Source organism: Nothobranchius furzeri, chromosome 13 (assembly GCF_043380555.1).
Source record: "Nothobranchius furzeri strain GRZ-AD chromosome 13, NfurGRZ-RIMD1, whole genome shotgun sequence".
NCBI lineage: Eukaryota > Metazoa > Chordata > Actinopteri > Cyprinodontiformes > Nothobranchiidae > Nothobranchius > Nothobranchius furzeri.
The window spans coordinates 26,147,691-26,164,452 of record NC_091753.1 but is presented as its reverse complement, the minus strand read 5'-3'; the positions used below and the strand labels follow the sequence as shown (position 1 = coordinate 26,164,452).

General features: G+C 42.9%; 1 protein-coding gene across 16 annotated transcripts in view; it reads right to left on the bottom strand.

The window, feature by feature from the left end:
* Positions 1 to 16,762, bottom strand: part of kirrel3b (kirre like nephrin family adhesion molecule 3b) — a 216,984-nt gene that overhangs the window by 199,456 nt on the left and 766 nt on the right. The window lies entirely within an intron of this gene.

Genomic DNA, 16,762 nt, shown 5'->3' with positions numbered 1-16,762 from the left:
TGTATGACGCCGATCAACTCTGTGATGCAAGAGTCAGAGAACCTCAGCTGGTGCCACTAGCCCAGACCTTGACCCAAGCACCACACTGGGGGTCGATGGCAGTCATAGAGAATTGCTCTTTATGCCTGTCTTGCTGAAACAGCACAGAAGGAGGGTGCAAGAAAGTGTCAGTGTATGGCCCGAGGAAAACCGGAGGCAGAGGGACAAATACAAACCGGCTTCTTGTACAGAGGACCCCTCGCCGCTAAAAACATGCAAACCCACACACACACTAACATCAAATATTCAGAAAGACAGTACACAGACTAACTGTATTGCATTATTAAAACTCATATATAAGTTTTTAAAGAACATTGTGATCCATTTGAGCATGCTGGACACCAGCTGTATAATCAAAAGAGAAAGTTCTGTGCGGATGTGCTTTTGCTGTTGGTGAAAAAGTAAAATAAAAAAGATTAAGACAGCTGGAGCAAGGAGGATGTTAGGAAGGAAAAACAAGTGTACTTTGAAGGTGAGGTTACACCACTCTTGGGACGTCCCGTAGATTTCTCATCGTCATCAACGTAGACCTGCCCTTGATCAAAGACGTACACTGCTGCCATTGTTTGCACCAAAACCATAGGAAAAAAGCACTTCCTGCCATTCTCCTGCATCCAAATGAATCTATTTGGTTCAATTCCTTTTGAAACTAACTCATCATTATCTTGTTTTATAAATAAGACCAACATGCTGTTTGTTGAACATCAGTGTTGGGCTTTGAACATAGTCAAAAGACCCTTATTTTATTACAGTGACATATTGTTTTGTTCCATATTTGATGGAAAACTCTGAACCCAGTAACTGTCCTGTTTCTATCTGCTACAGTAATTACCATCCAAGCCAAGTCCAAGATTGAATTAGCATTATAATGCAGAGAAGGCATGTTTTCATTGGCCGTGAAACTCCCAGCTTTCATTGCCAGATAGCAAAAACATTAGCTCATAGGCATCACTGTTTTGTGCTGAACTCAGTCTCTAGCTAAATGAATCTTAATTCAGCGAGGGCTTTTTCTCTGTTCAATGCTTAGCAATTAGCATTTGCTGCTAGAGGTGCTATAGATTATGCTTTGTTATAGCGATGGGACCGTAGAGTCGGAGGATGAGAGGATGAGCAATGCTAATTTCAGTCTGGGGGTGGCCAGCCGTGGGAGGATGAAATTGAGACAGAAATATATTTTAGCTAGTGAGCGGTATTTACTACATACCTGGTTTTACCGAGGGCATGATTTAAAGTAATTTTCTTCTACACTCATTTGCACTTGCTAAGTATATTATAAGTGGTTAGGCCTCAGTGTTGTTAATGATGCTGCCCTTCTGCTGTTAACCAACAAGTCTGAGGTTTCAGTGTGAAAGAGAGAGAGAGCCTTGGAGCAGCCGGGGTCCCTTTGACAAAGAACAGGAGTTCATATTTCAGTCTGGTGGTTGACACAGTCATGTGTTATGGTAGTCTGGCGTTCTTTCTAGAGGGTTCGGATGTCTCTGGCCAGCCTGCAAGTGGTCAAACGTTCTGTCTGTTCAAGTTTCAGGAAAAAAAAGATAAACACGTGCACGCTTAAGCTAGGACCGAAGCTCGTATGCCACATTTTCTTGTGTCTGTCTGAGGTGAAGACAAAATGAAGATTAAGTCTACGTGTTTCATCCCCTTAAGACACAATACCCTGCCATCAGTCATCTATTTGCTTCACTGTCATATGGGCATATGTTAGAGAGGTCCTGTCATGTTGCATTTTGTGAACTTTAAGATAGCGCTGACCTGCTTAGTGTCGCCGTGGGGCGAAGAAGCTGTGAGGTGGGATGATGGGACATGCGCTGGTATGCCGTGTCCCCCCGTGACTCTCGAGAGTCAGGTATAAGTAAGTCACACACGTGATGTGCCGTCATCCTAATACTTACGTGTTGCTACGTTTTTTTTATTTTTTTTTATTTCTTTGCTGTCATCCAATGCTCCTCTCGCACGCTCTGCTTTGGTTTTCAAACCCTCACTCTAGCTGTGTGACTTAATCAGTCTGACAGACTCTGGCTGCCTGGGGAAAGTGTCTCTCTCTCCGCAGTCCCCTTTCTCTTCAAGTTTACACTCTCTGTGACAAACCCATTCTGGCACCTTTCGGAATCCAGGGCTCTCTGTAGGAAGGCCCTGCATGGTTTCGTCGCACGCGTGTGCATGCACTTTAGGACTTAAGTGCTCAAATTCTCTTAGGAACACGCCATCCGAAAAGTACGCACAGATGCATCCAGGTATGCATGCTGACATCCTAACACACGAAAATTAATAGAGGCTTGGCTAAAGGATGTGCGTCATCCCTGAGTTGCACATATTATGTCTCACACTTTCACAAAAACACATTTCTTAAGTTCTTCCGCAAACATAAAGAAGTATTACTGGTTTATTGTTACAAAGTGAAAATGTTTAATTAGTTTTCATTGGAGTCTTGTGTTGTCTAACCCCTCGAGTTCTTCTTCAGCTCTTATTATACGAACAATAATAACCTACATACATGGTGCAGGCTAACCTTGGCTCAGGTCCATTATGTTTTGATTAATAAACTATGATGAAAAAAAATGTAATTTGTAATATTTATCTGGGGCTAAAAAGGTTCTCTAGTTAACAGTGAAACAACATGCCCTTGGTACGCTAAAATACTCTCCCATGTCTGTTTTAAAGGCCTGGAATGTTTAAAAAGATGGAGGTAAAGCCATTTTAATCAACTGTTGTAATTAATATTATACACAATCTCACACAAGGTGTCAAGATCTCATACAGTGTTTGTGGGAATGACTCTTAATGTGAATATGTAGTAAACTATCTCATAAACTGTAAAATGCTCATTTTCTTCAAGTTTTCATTTTGTGTGAAGAGGAGATTTCTTTACTGAACATTTAGTCATTTAAAGTTTTAGTAATACCTGAGGTAGTGCATATTTTCAGTTTTGTTCAAATCTTTTAAAATGTTGTGCAGGTCTGACAAAATATCACAAAATTCAATTTCATGTTAATATTTCTGGTTTGTGTTGAGAAAGATTCTCAGCAGCTACCTTATCAAATGTTCATTGCATATGGATGAGTTAGAGCCATTCTAGTGTTTCCTAAAGTCAGGCCAAAATGGTGATAGGTTACAGATATTTATCAAATGAAGATTTTCTGTGAGTTTCATTAAATTGGGTCAAGTGTGTACGGACATATTTTGCAAATCGACACGCATTCTTGATCCCAACAGTTAAAGGTGCAATATGTAAGAATGACAACCTGTGGTCAAATTTGGGTACTGCTGCTCATTTTCCCAAGCAACAGATCCCTTTCTCACTGCCGTTCAGTGAGTTTCATGGCTGTTGTCAGCCATGCATTAGCATCCAACACATTCTCACACCCAAAGCGGCTAAAACTGGCGAAGGGTGACCAAGCGTTTGTTTCCGACGCGTTGGGAGCCCCAATGTGTCTGGAGGTGACGTGCTGTGCCAGAGCGTCGCTTTAAGACACCAGTGGAAAAACGGAGATTTTGCCAAATTGTGACCTTTGCCCACTTGCAATTTAACCTTCCCCTCACCCCTATCCTTACCTTCACCCACTTGTGCATGCAAAACTTTGTTTCTAGTTGTATTGTCCCTCTCAAACACGGTTAACAGGAAATTTAGAAAGAGAAACTGGGTTAAGGTTAGGATGGGAGTGAGTGGAAGATTAAATCGCTAGAGGTTAGAGATTAAATGTTGGTGAAATGTCTGTTTTACCGCAGGCATCGTAAAGGCGACACACAGCGCATCGCCTCCCGATGCATTGAGGCTCCCAACACGTCGGAAACAAACGCTTGGTCACCCATTGTCATTTTTAGCTGCTTCGGGTGTGAGAATGTGTTGTAGCACCAGAAGATTTTAAATGACAATCAAAGATGAGTCATGCAAGATAAATAAATAATTAGATAAATACATGGCCGAATCTGGTAAACTCTTGGGTGATTTACGGTAGGGAGCACTTTCTACACTTGTGACGGTAATATGCCACCGGCATTGTTTGCTGGTAGTTTGCAGTTATAGTTCTAAACAACTCATTAAAACAATTTTAAACAATTATGGAGGCTTTTGCCTGCTGTGTTGAATTACAGATGCCTGTGACACAGCGTTAAATCGGCAAACACTCGGCAACAGGCTCACTGATTGTAAACAACTCCGTTCCTCTTTTGTTTTATGAAAGGAGAGAATCTGACAACCCCTCTGCAGGCTGAGAATGACATATGTTTCAGTGTAACCTTCCTTCCATGATTGAGACATTAGACTGTTTGGAATTATTTCACTAGAATTCTTACATATTGCTCCTTTAAATAGAAAATACTAATACTGCAGACACATACAGAACCCTAGCAAAACCATATTAAAATTTTGTATTATGGGAAGACCTAATAATAGTCCTACCACCATCTCTTAAAAAAAATAACAATAAGCTGCTTAGATGTCTGGAAAATGCTTCATTTAAAAGCCAGAATACTAACAATGGCTTTTAAAAAGTCAAAATAGAAAGAAAAAAAAACATCCGAAATAATTAAATCAAGATAAACGCATGTCTGGGTAAATTCATTATAAACTAAATAAAAGTGGTTTTAGGAGGCCTGCACTTATTCAGCAGGGGAACCAAAACATCAGTGAATGGAAGCAGAGGCAAATTAAGTCTTAAAATGGTTGAAACTCAGCCAAGAACCATTCTCTTCATTCTCATCTATCCATCCAAGCAATGTGTTTATTTACTTTGTCTATCTGGGAACTTTCCCTCCCTCCAATTAAATTTGACAACTCTTGACTTAAAATCCAGTCAATGTTTTGGATCCTTCCACATTTAATAGCTCAACACTTTCTATGAGTGGACCCTTCTTGGTCTGCACACTGTCAAAGGTCCCCATATGAACAGCCCTCATCCTGATGGTACCTGACAAACGTTTCCCCAGACATACCATTTATCCGTCCTCCGATCTCTTGTTGTTCCCTTCCACATGTCTAAGCATTTTAATGACATGAGCTTCCAGGCTTTCTGTGGCCTGGCTGAACTGATGGAGCATTTGGTCCTAAAAAGCAGAACAATCTTTTCTTTTCTCCTTCAGGGCAAAACAAGGACCAAAGACAGAAAGAAACAATGGAAGCTGAAGATCTGGAGATAAGGGTCGTCATTCTGGAAGATTCTCTTATTATTTTCCATTAAGAACAGTATCAACAATAGAAACGAAACATCTTTAAAAGTGGCGATACGTCCGTTCAACGCTTGCCCTATGTGGTCTTCACATCCTTCTCGTTTTAAACTCGTTTCAAGCAATTTTTTTTAATTTCTCGGCTGATAATTCTCACTTTATTCCCATTACGCTTTGTTTGCTCACAGTGATCTGTTGCTGTAACTTATTAGGGCTTTCACAGTAAATGATGTGGCGTGCCAACACGGCCCGGGCAAGCAGCGTCTTCCCCTTTTTCTCCTCTCCTTTTATGGAGAGCTGCCCTACTTTTAGCTCACAGAGGAAGAGAGAAACATTACAATTAAGGTGGTGACATCAACCCCCCGGTGGCAATGCTCGGGGACCAGATGTCCTGTCAGAGAGATGCTGGCCCTCACCTCCAGGGAGCGCTGGGTTGAAATCTGGTTCAGATCGCAGCTGGGGAACACCATTGCTGCTTTTCCACCATTAATGCGAGAATAAGTGTTTCTGAAAGTGTGAGCCTCGGTTCTTGTTTTACATTTTAAGGTCTGCTTCTGGTTTCAAAACATTTGAAAGCATTACCAAGTGAATCATATAAAAATCAAATAATTGAGGAGCATCTTTTATGGACGAAAAATGCATTTTTTGAACTCTAACAATCTTTAATGCTGTTTAAATGTGGTTTTTACTGTCTTGTTCTCACCGAAGCTTTAGTTCTGACGGACGTCTGGCTAAAGCTCCACAAAGTGCGTGTCATTTCTTTCACAGGGGGCCTAAGAGGAAATGCAATCACAAAGAGACTTCAAAATCTTCCCTTTTTCATTTCCAAGCCCAGGATACTACCTTTCCTCTTATTTTGTCCTGTTCTTTTCTTTTTATACAAGGCAGCTGCTGGTTTCTGAGATGAAACACACTTGTTTGGCAGTCTTCAAAGAACTACAGAACTCTAAAAGTCACTTGTATGGCAGAGCCGTTCGTTCTCCATTTTATATCCAATATGGAAGCGATGATCAAAAGAGTCTGAGCTAAGGGAGAAGTTAAAAGATGTCTGGTTTTGTAGTAAACAACAGAGATACCAATTCCCAGACCCGCACGAGGCTCACTTTTAAGAACGCGTCCTTCAGCCGAGCCAGACGTGGAGCCTAACAGGTCTGCGTGTGTCGGTTTGGAACCAGTGTACGATGCGTTTAAGCCCACCCAGCACACTTGCTTCTACATATCCTGTCTTATACCTCATTTAGAAGGGGAATATAAACGCATTGAGCAGTTCCAGAAAGTCTTTGAATGGAGACTGACAGAAAACTTCAGCCATTAACTCTTCACTCAGTGTGAAGCAAAGCCATATGAAGAAAAGAGAAATTCATGAGACAGTTCCCACACATTCCAAATGAGGCGGTGTCAGAGTTTGTACAGCTGCTCAGAGCAAATTACACTTTTTTAAATGAAAGCCTAGTTAATAATTCACACTGATAACCTGGGGAAAGATTAGAGGCCGTGCGCTGGAGGTGATTGGAGGGATTGGCTGAGACCTCTGAACATCCCACTGTGTGCAGGGACCGTCGTCTTCAGATGCCCCGCTACATTTTTAATGGCCTGCTGTGTCCGTGTCCCACAGCAGCGGGACAGACGCGATCGCTCTTCCCGACCGGATCATAGTTGAAACATAAGTTAAAAGTCAAGCAAGGGTATTTTTAAACCCAGTCATTGGCAAAAGACTCTGCTAGTCTGCCAAACAGCACTTTGTTGTTGTTGTTTTTTAAAGAAAAGAGAGAAGTAGCTTGAGCCAAAGCTGTTTGGAGGGAGATAGGAAAACAATGTAAAGTAATAGAATTAGCGTGCGACCAAAGTGAGGAATAATCACATTTGTGCTTGTTTGCACAGACGCACAAATTCTCCACTCAGACAGCTAATACACAGGCATTAAGGATTAGGGCTGCAAGACACAGATATGTTTTCATTTCTGACAAGAATGCTCTCCCTTTTCAGATTTATTTTCTTTTCCTTTTCTCTCTTTGTTGTTCTCTGCTCTCCTCTCCCTTTCCTGAGCGCCAGATATCTTTATTTACCTTAGAGGGCATTGTGTTGTCATCACTATCTTCCGTCCAGTAGATAGCATTCATTTTCACCGCAAGAGGAACTCGCCGGAAATAAAAACAGGACTTCAACCCAAATGGAAATATTCTAATTCATTTCATCTGTGCACCTTTTTGCAAAGTCAGACCGAACAGACATAACATTAGCATCATAATCCCATCCTATGTTGTGATTCATCCCATTTCTACAACGGCGTTTGACATTTTCACTGAAATACCTCAAGTGTTTCACTGATGAGGTTGACCCAAAAGGCAGTGAACCCATCCGTCTTTGCGATAGCTCACCAGTGAAGATGATGACAGAACAAAGTAACCAGGTCACCAGCAACTCACAGTCCGTTTCACCACTTCCTGCCCCTCAATGGAGCACGGTGGATGGGCCAGCTCACCCACCACACCCATCATAAATCTTTATCAGTCTACATCCACCCACCCATCATTACTGAAGCCCTTCTATTGTAACATTATAGCTTCAGATGGGGCTTCAATAAACCGGCATAGCTTTTAGGACTCTCTTGCTCCTGCCACTTTAATCCAATCTCTGACGTGGAGTCTGTTCATCATCAGGCACCGCAGGCATTTGCCGCGTCCCTGTGCTCTTGGTTGCACAGGAAGTAATGGAGAGCCTTGCCCTCAGTTTACCCCTAAGGCCTCCTTGTTCCAGTTTAAACCTTTTTGGGATGTTTTGTTTTCAGGTTGTTAAAAAAAATAGTCCCAACAGTGGTATTTTGATTAGATTAAATCAGGTTTAAAAGGTTAGAAAGGCAAGGAGAGGTGAGGCATTCGTCCGTTCACCGCGAGACAATCCTCTGCCATTTAGCGTTGGGCAGTGGCCAAACGAAAGTGGGAAACTGAAATGACTTCTGTGCTCCTTTGTGATTTACACTAATGTCCTCTAGGGATTGAGCAATGACCACTGTGAGCTCCCCCAGGACGCCAGCCAGATTGAAACCCCTGCCAACAGATTTGAAAGGATAGCAAATCATTTAAACTCTCCAATGTGCATTAGCAATTTTTTTTATTGCCAAGGCCAGCCTCCACAATATTAAACTGCACTTGATAAAATAAAATAAAAATCAGCAAGTGCAAAAAGAGCTCTTCAACCTCCAAATCAGTAAAGTGAATATTGAAGTGGCCGCAAAAGATTTAATTATACATTATTGCACCGTGTTTACTTGGGTCTCTGACATCCACTTCAAGAGCAGAAGCGACAAAGAAAAGACTTAAGATTACAGTAAGAGATCACTTTTTTTTTTTTTTGGCTGAGACGGAAACCCAAAGTAGGAGGAAAGCACAATGATTGCCATTAGCAGATCCTGCCCGTGACACCAGAATATTAGTGTGTGTAAAAATAGGCCGTGCATTAAAGCAAGCAGAGTGAATGCCAGCAGAGCCACATTAAAAACCAAGACAAGCAGAGGCTTCAAATCAATTATGCCATATTCTTATATTAGAATATATTAATTTTAGGATCAATACAAACCTTTTTTATAGTATGTTGTGTAATCCACCTTTACTATTCAGTCCTCGGTGCTCGCATACCCCGGGGTTTCTCTCTTGTTCTGCTCTGAAAGATTGCTCTTTGGTAATGCAAGAGAGGATATCCGATGTATGTTTGTGTGTGTGTGTGTGTGTGTGTGTGTGTGTGTGTGTGTGTGTGTGTGTGTGTGTGTGTGTGTGTGTGTGTGTGAGAGGTGTGGGTTGTTGGGTAGGTCTTTCAGGATGACGGTTCAGCTAGTTGAAGCTTTGCCTGGTAAATGACTAATGACGCAGCGCCACAATGAATTTCCCCCATGCATATCAAGAAGATTCACAGAGTTTCTAAGAATGTTTTTAACATTTCTAACAGCAAACAGACATTTAGGCATTGGCCCAGTGACAAGAGCGGCATATGTAAAAGAGATTTGTTGTGTGTGTGTGTGTGTGTGTGTGTGTGTGTGTGTGTGTGTGTGTGTGTGTGTGTGTGTGTGTGTGTGTGTGTGTGTGTGTGTGTGTGTGTGTGTGTGTGTGTGCAGGACTGTTTCATTGTGGGTGCCGTGCCCGCTGGTGAATGGATCATTCTTCCAGCCGCTTAAGTCTTCTTTGGTCAGACAGGCAGGTGGCTCAAAGCCTCCTTTTTTTGGGCATCTGAGAAAAATGAGAGCACCATAAAGGGGGGTGCAGCCCCCCAACCCCCCACCCCCACCCCCACCCTGGTCATACAAGCGGCTGGCAGTATTCAGAAGTTTTGGCATGAATCAAAAGTAAGTTTGTGCTACCATTGTGCCCTACGTGCTTCGCTGAATAAAACATCTTCTGGCGTTGGTGCCAGATCCAATAGCCTTTTCAAAAAGCCATGCCTCTCACCATTGGTGTCTGGCACCACAAAGAGAACCGTGTTCCTGCTTCGTTAATAAATAAAAACAGCTGAGTCCTTCCACCAGGTGATGTTAAGCAGAATCTGGATGCTAAATTAGAAGTACGTAAGTCATGTTCATGTTGGAGCCACATCACTTTGTGGGACTCTCCCACACACACTCTTGTGAGTCGCCTTTTAATATAACAGAGACAAGACACATGCAGCAGCCCTAAGATTTGCTTACAAATGGAAAATCCTTCACACATTATCTGCTGCCAGCGTTTAACATGCTCTGTTGTAGTAATGGCAGGCAGAGACACATCCGCTTTCACTAACAGGTGAGAAGCCTCTCCCTCTGTATATGCTGCTTGTACACATTAAAAGACTGATTTGCATTTATATTGCTATTCAAGGTTCGCAGCAGTAATTGTAAGAGCACTGTAAAAGTGCACAGATGCCACACACTCGCGTGTGTTCACAGGCAGAGACAAAATGCATGTCAAGTGTACCAGAATAGCAACCCTCTTTTCCTCTAGTCCGCTGTTGAAACATGTCCAGGATGAAAATGCTGGATGTGGAAGAAGGAGAAAGAGAGAGATGGGAGGCAACCGGGCAAGAGGACAGAAGGGTAAGTTCATCCAAGTGTAATACTGAGCTGTCCTAGAAACTTCCCACCAAACACCAGGAGCTCGTTATCAGATCAGCTACCCAATTCCTCTAGTGCCACCTGCACTGAAGCACCACATGCATCTCAGTGCTTTCGCTATCATGTCGATATATTGCTTGGCTGCCTTACAAATGAATGTTTTAAACAGTAGTGGGATAAACAATCAGACACAGGCTGCAGATCAGAGCTGGACCATGCTTTAATGTGATCTCTTCAAACAGAAAGCCGCAGATTGCAACAATCGTGTCCCATCCAAGAACAAATGGGACAAACAAGGACTCAAGAGGCAACTCAAATAATTAACCACACATGAATAAGCATGCATATAATTTAATCTGTTATTTCGTTTGGTAGAACAAATATTATTAAGTGCTTTTACTTAAAAAATAAGATGCATTATCGACCTTTTCCTATAGCCGCTTGTAGGGTTGCAGGTAGTCCAAATATGTCCAGCTGTTATCGGGTGCACTAAACTCTGCCAAGACACCAGTCTATCATAGAGCTATACATCAAGATAAACAATTTGCATGCTGTCACACACCTACAGCCAATCTGGAATCAGCAGTTAGCATAGCATGCACACATGCACAGGGAGAACATGTAAGCACTGTGCAGAAAACCCTATTGGATGTTGAACTTGCAAACTTCTGTGCAAGGCAACAGAGCTAGTCAAGGTAATGGCTATAGACGAGCCCTTTGGATGCAGTCAAGGTGTCCAGCAGGATTTTCCTTTTAATACTTTTTTTTCTTCCCAAAATTAAAGTATAATACAAAACTGATGATGATGCAGACATTTAATAAACAAGGTTCACGTGATTGGTGCTTTTGTAATGAAGCAGTAATTTACTTTGGTGGAGGCATCAACCATTTTTAATCAGTCCAGAAGGCAAGAAACACCCATCCAAATGGCGTAAAACACCATTTAATGTCCTGTTTCTAGTCATGTTTTACCTCCAAACCCTTCTTCATTCCTAAATGAATTTCCAACTAAAATAATCTCAGAGCACATACAAGATAAATAAATAATAAAAAAAATGCATATTAATGTTTTATGAAACTATTTTAGAGAGACACTAACATTTTTTCACACTTTAAACTATTGCTTTCTGGTTTAAAGATGCAGTATGTAAGAATATAGTGAGAAAATCCCAAAGGAGTCTAATGTTTCAGTCAATTTGTAAGGAAGAACATACTGAAACATATTTCATATCCAGCTGTTTGTTGAGATTGTCAGTTTTTGTCCTTTAAAAATAAAGGATAGAGGGACTTAACTCATGTTTACCATCAGCAAGTGTGGGGTTATCGTGTCTCCTGTGAGCTAATACTGCAGCACCAACAATTTGACAGTGGCCGGCAAAAAGCTCCATAGTTGTTTAAAGTGGTTGCAGTAACCACATTTTACCACAAGGTTTTTGGTCATTTGTCATTTTTACTAAATTTCTACAGAATGCACCTTTAAGTGTTTTTTGAGCTAGAGAGTTGTGATTCAAACACTAGTGGGAGGGCTCTACCTGCTTTACAGCAATAGCTGTTTACTGTGCCGAAAGTGCCGTCAGTGGGCAATCAGGCGGGGTACACCCTGGACAGAAAGCCAGTCGCTACTAAACTTGTAAGTTTTATTTATTTTTCCCAAAATGTGGATATTTTAACTTCATGGCTCGTGTCAACGTTAGCTTGTTGTTAGCGCTAGCTATCTTGGCAGGGTTTTTGTTGGATTTCCATTTTCAACCAGTATGCGAGAGAAGCAGGAAACAATAAGAGTTGCGTTGTTCCATTGATTTGTGGGATTGAAAAAGCAACAAATGCCCTTCTTTTTCCAGAAGTATTGTTAAATACAAGCCTCTGTAACCTCATGTTTGTATTTTTGTTTCATGTGTTTTGATGACAGGTGCTGAGTCATGGGTGGAACTCCTGCCAGTAAACAATGCAGGCTGCATTAAAATACAGTATGTAGGTCTTCTTTATTTAGATAAGGTCAGTGGCCCTTTTGCTGAAAACAAGATGAGACAAACCTGTGCCAATGTTTTGAAAAATAACACACTGCTCTGTTAACAGCTGAACACACACACACACACACACACACACACACACACACACACACACACACACACACACACACACACACACACACACACACACACACACACACACAGAGAGATCCCTATGGAGGCACATTCAGTGAGGGAAACATAGTGTTTTCTATCCTGTGCGTTAAACTGCAATTTTGAAACCAGTAATCCATCCCATAATCTTTCACCAAATCCTGGCCAGGGTTAGAGAGGGCTTCCAAACTCCCCTTTGTATTCCACAGTATTATGCTTTCACAGCTTTAAAGGAGAATCATCATCACTCTTGCTGTCCTCCAATGATAAAGTCTCAGAAGGATGGAGCTTTGGCAGTAAAGACCTGGAAGGAGACATGCAGCTGCCATCCTTGCCTTCACAGGTGACCCTCTGAGCACAACAACATCTGGTTGAATTACTTAACACTGCCACCCAACAGACATGTAATCCGGGATAATGCCCTTTTGCTGAGTGCTCCATTCTGGGTAAATTCATCCCAGAGGAATGAGCTCCAGCAGCAGGGTCTCCGGGAGAGGGAAAGGAGATGAGGGGCTCGGGGTTGATTGGTTGGTTGGTATTAAAGAAAACTGTTGGGGCTGGGAAGAGAGTCTTCTAGATAAATAATGAAGCCCGAGAGTAAACAGCTCGGTTTTGTGGACTGAGTTCCGGTTTTCCAAGAAGACTTCAAACTAATCTTTTATTTTGCCTTCCTGGCTGACCTGAATCCCGACAGGGTCAAACTGAGGCTGTCATCTACTCCGCATTTAGTCCAAAAACTGTCCATTACTCTGGTAAACATTGCAAACACATAATATTATCTGATTTTTACATTTATTCCGAGATAAACATTTTAATTTGAATGTTTTTTCAAATACTGAATCCCGCATATTTTTTCCTGCCACAACGTCAACTAAACAGATATTTCTGTGAATAATTCCCTTGAATGTCCCGTCGTCCCTGACAACCACGGAGACTTGTTAGTTCCAGCTGTCCAACGGCAGCCTCTAAGATTATTTATTCGTATGTTTACTTATTACCACAAATATCCAATGGGGGGGCTCGGATCAGAAGGATTACAGTGAGCTTAATCTATCGCAGCGCAGAAATGAGCAGGGGTCACGTCGGCTGAGGTGATTTAAGCTGGCTAGCGTTGATGGGACATGCGGCACAAACATGAAAACAAACTGTGATGCTGGGGTCCATCATGAGCTGATGACATCATGAGGAATGCACCCATGGTCATCATGTATGGCGATGCAAGTGACCAAGAAGGAGATCCTGTGTTTGAAGAAATCTTTATGTTTTGATTGGTTTCCGTTTTCCTGATGAAGTGATGTTTCAGGTATTTATCTCTAGAGTATTAACATGGGTGTCTGAGTAGTGTGGTGCTTTATGCCTTTCTTCTCTTTGGAACAGCAATAATGATTTCTCCATCTGTAAAAACATCCAAACGTGACACGGGAACGACATTTAATAATACTTTACTTGGAAAATATGTATCAAAGCACGCCACGGAAAAGCGGATTTGCAGTTGTCAGACAGCAGTTAATAGACAGCAGTAAATGAAATAAGGGGGGTGGGTGGGGTGGGGGTAGACATCCTTTTCAGGACTAAGGAACAGCTTAGTTTGGCTGGTTGGCAAAGTCAGGGGTTCTGACAGGAGATGGATGAAGCCGGGGGGAGATAATAAAGGTGATGAAATGGTGAAGGGGGGAGGGGGTTAAAGAAGATTGGGGCTTAATTTTGTTCGGCAGCTCCGCCGCTAGCGGGCTCAGCGTGTGGTAAAGGCAAGCCCAACAAGATCCGTAAACCCGGAGGGTTTGCATGTTTCATCACGTGGAGAAGAGATGACAGAAACAACAGCAACCAGCAGTTTCTCAGAGGCCCACAGGATCAAACTCTGTAACTGTTCCTCACGCCACAAGAATCTCACTCTCCGTATGCTTTCAGGACAGGCCACTCAATCATCCACAGCAGATCAAAACACCAAAATATGAGGAATGGAAAAATAAGAGAGAAGGTGAAGCAGAAAGGGACAGAATGAGAAAGAGGTCAGGCAGCAACGTGTTCGCCTCCACAAGGTGAAGAGTTCAATCAAGACACCGGGAGGCAAGTTAAGACTGTGAGATGGTGGAAAGATTGGATGGGTGGAGAAACGGGGGAGGAGGTGGGACTGGACAAGTTTGGTCTGAGGTGAGCGCGTTCCTCGCCACTTGTCTGTCTGATCCTCCTGACTGCTGCTGTGTCATCTGTCGCCGGCTGGAGAGGTGACAGGAATACATGAAAATAAAAAAAACGAGGAGATGTCCTAGGTGTAACAGCACGGTCGGTATGACGAGCCGAACGAACACCTTTCCCTCTCTTCTTCCTCCGTTGTAATCGCTACATTTATTTCTCAGACTTAAAGCTGAGAAAAGCAGTTTCTGCGTTTGGATCTCTCTCGGCTTCTCCCTCTACATCATTCTCTCGTTTTCACGCTCGCTTTGTGGTCATCTCGTAGGACAGCTGCGTCTCAGTAATGAAAGCTATGATCACATCTCTCTCTCTCTCTCTCTCTCTCTCTCTCTCTCTCTCTCTCTCTCTCTCTCTCTCTCTCTCTCTCTCTCTCTCTCTCTCTCTCTCTCTCTCTCTCTCTCTCTCTCTCTCTCTCTCTCTCTCTCTCTCTCTCTCTCTCTCTCTCTCTCTCTCTCTCTCTCTCTCTCTCTCTCTCTCTCTCTCTCTGTTCATAAAAACGACAGTTTCCCCCCCCCCCCCCCCCCCCCCAGTTTTCAGCTGTCTCTGGCCTGTCACATAAACAAATCCATAATTTGTCGGACGCAAAGCTTTAGGGAAGTGCTTCCTTCTCCCCAGAGGCACGCAGAGAGAAAGCTGGTTGTTATCTCCTGTTTACCTGCTGGAGGGGTATTGTAGTAATAACAGAGCTCTCTGAAATGCACAGCAATCCCATTTCAATCTAGTTGCAGCAATTCTCTCTAGTTAAATGAGAGGTGGTTAGTAGTTCCCAGAACTGGGACTCTACCTGTGGTGATAGGCCGATGGAGACGTGTTGGATAAAGGTTAATAAAGTGAAGCAAATCGGGCGTTACTTCAGTAAATCAAAAGCAGCGCTTTTACGGTCCAGGATAATTACGACCCAGAGCGTGTTTTACAATTACAATAAAAGGAAATACAGGAGGAAGACTGAAGGAAAATGTAGCGGAGGAAGCAAAACTTAGCAGATGCTTAACGGAGTGGAAGAAGGGAGACTAATGACTGATCATGAATTTCAGCAGCACAGTGAGCACAGATGGTACAGGAAGACGGGATGGTGAAATCTGGGGTTGGGGGGGTGTCTGGATCCAGCATAGCTGAAACAGCAGCAGCATGATGAGCCAGTACCGTCCACACACAACAAGAGGACACTTCCTCTGCGCTGACTCTGGGTTTAACTCACACGACTAAGAGAAGGCAGGCTGCCGCTCCGCAGCAGATCTTATCAGGAGCAGCACAGAAGACGCTGAGCCGCGGGTAAAACGTTTTCTCTCTCCACGTGGACATGTGGTCAGCAGAAATCACAAATTCACAGCGAATTAGCTTTTTATGAGGACCGTTTCATGTTGCAGGTTATAAATCAATACATGGAAGAGCTGAAGTCAGCGACGAAGAGGATGGTCTTTGCTAAGTTTCATTTGCCGCCGCGGTTTTTGCAGCATGTTGCCTTCAGATACGATAGGAAAGGGGAGAAAGATGACCAAACGTTGCCCTTTTTTTGTGCTGAATGTTAAAAAAAGAGATTACAACTCCCTCTGGGGAATGGCTATACAACAGAAACATTCAGGGAGACGTGTTCATTCAGTCAGGATGAAGCTCAGACCCACCGGGTTGAACTTTTAGAAAGAAGCGGTGACTTTGTTGTTGTTCCTAACTCGGTGCAGCGTAAACCAGGCTGCTTCCTGAGAGTCGGAGTGAGAAAAAGCCACTGCCTGTTCCAACCCTGTGTGTGTGTGTGTGTGTGTGTGTGTGTGTGTGTGTGTGTGTGTGTGTGTGTGTGTGTGTGTGTGTGTGTCCGTTCCTCACCACGCTCACAGACTTCTGCTGTACTTTACTCTCTTTTATTGTTTTCTAAAGACAACCACCTGGTGGCAATTTGAGGAAAGAACTAATCCATCTTCATTCCGACTGCAGGTTGACTGCCCAGGAATAAAAATGACAACATGGGAAAGAGTCAGCCCCCTGGCATATTCCCTTTTCCTTTCTACATCCTTTTAAACCACATAGCTGGAGTCTGAGGGCAAGGGATGTCAGGTCAAAACAATGTGACTCAGGAGTTAACGCATGGTCGGAGTAGACTGGGGTCAAAGGGCTTTGTTTGTGTGTGTGTGTGTGTGTGTGTGTCTGTGTGAGTGTGTGTGTGTGTGTG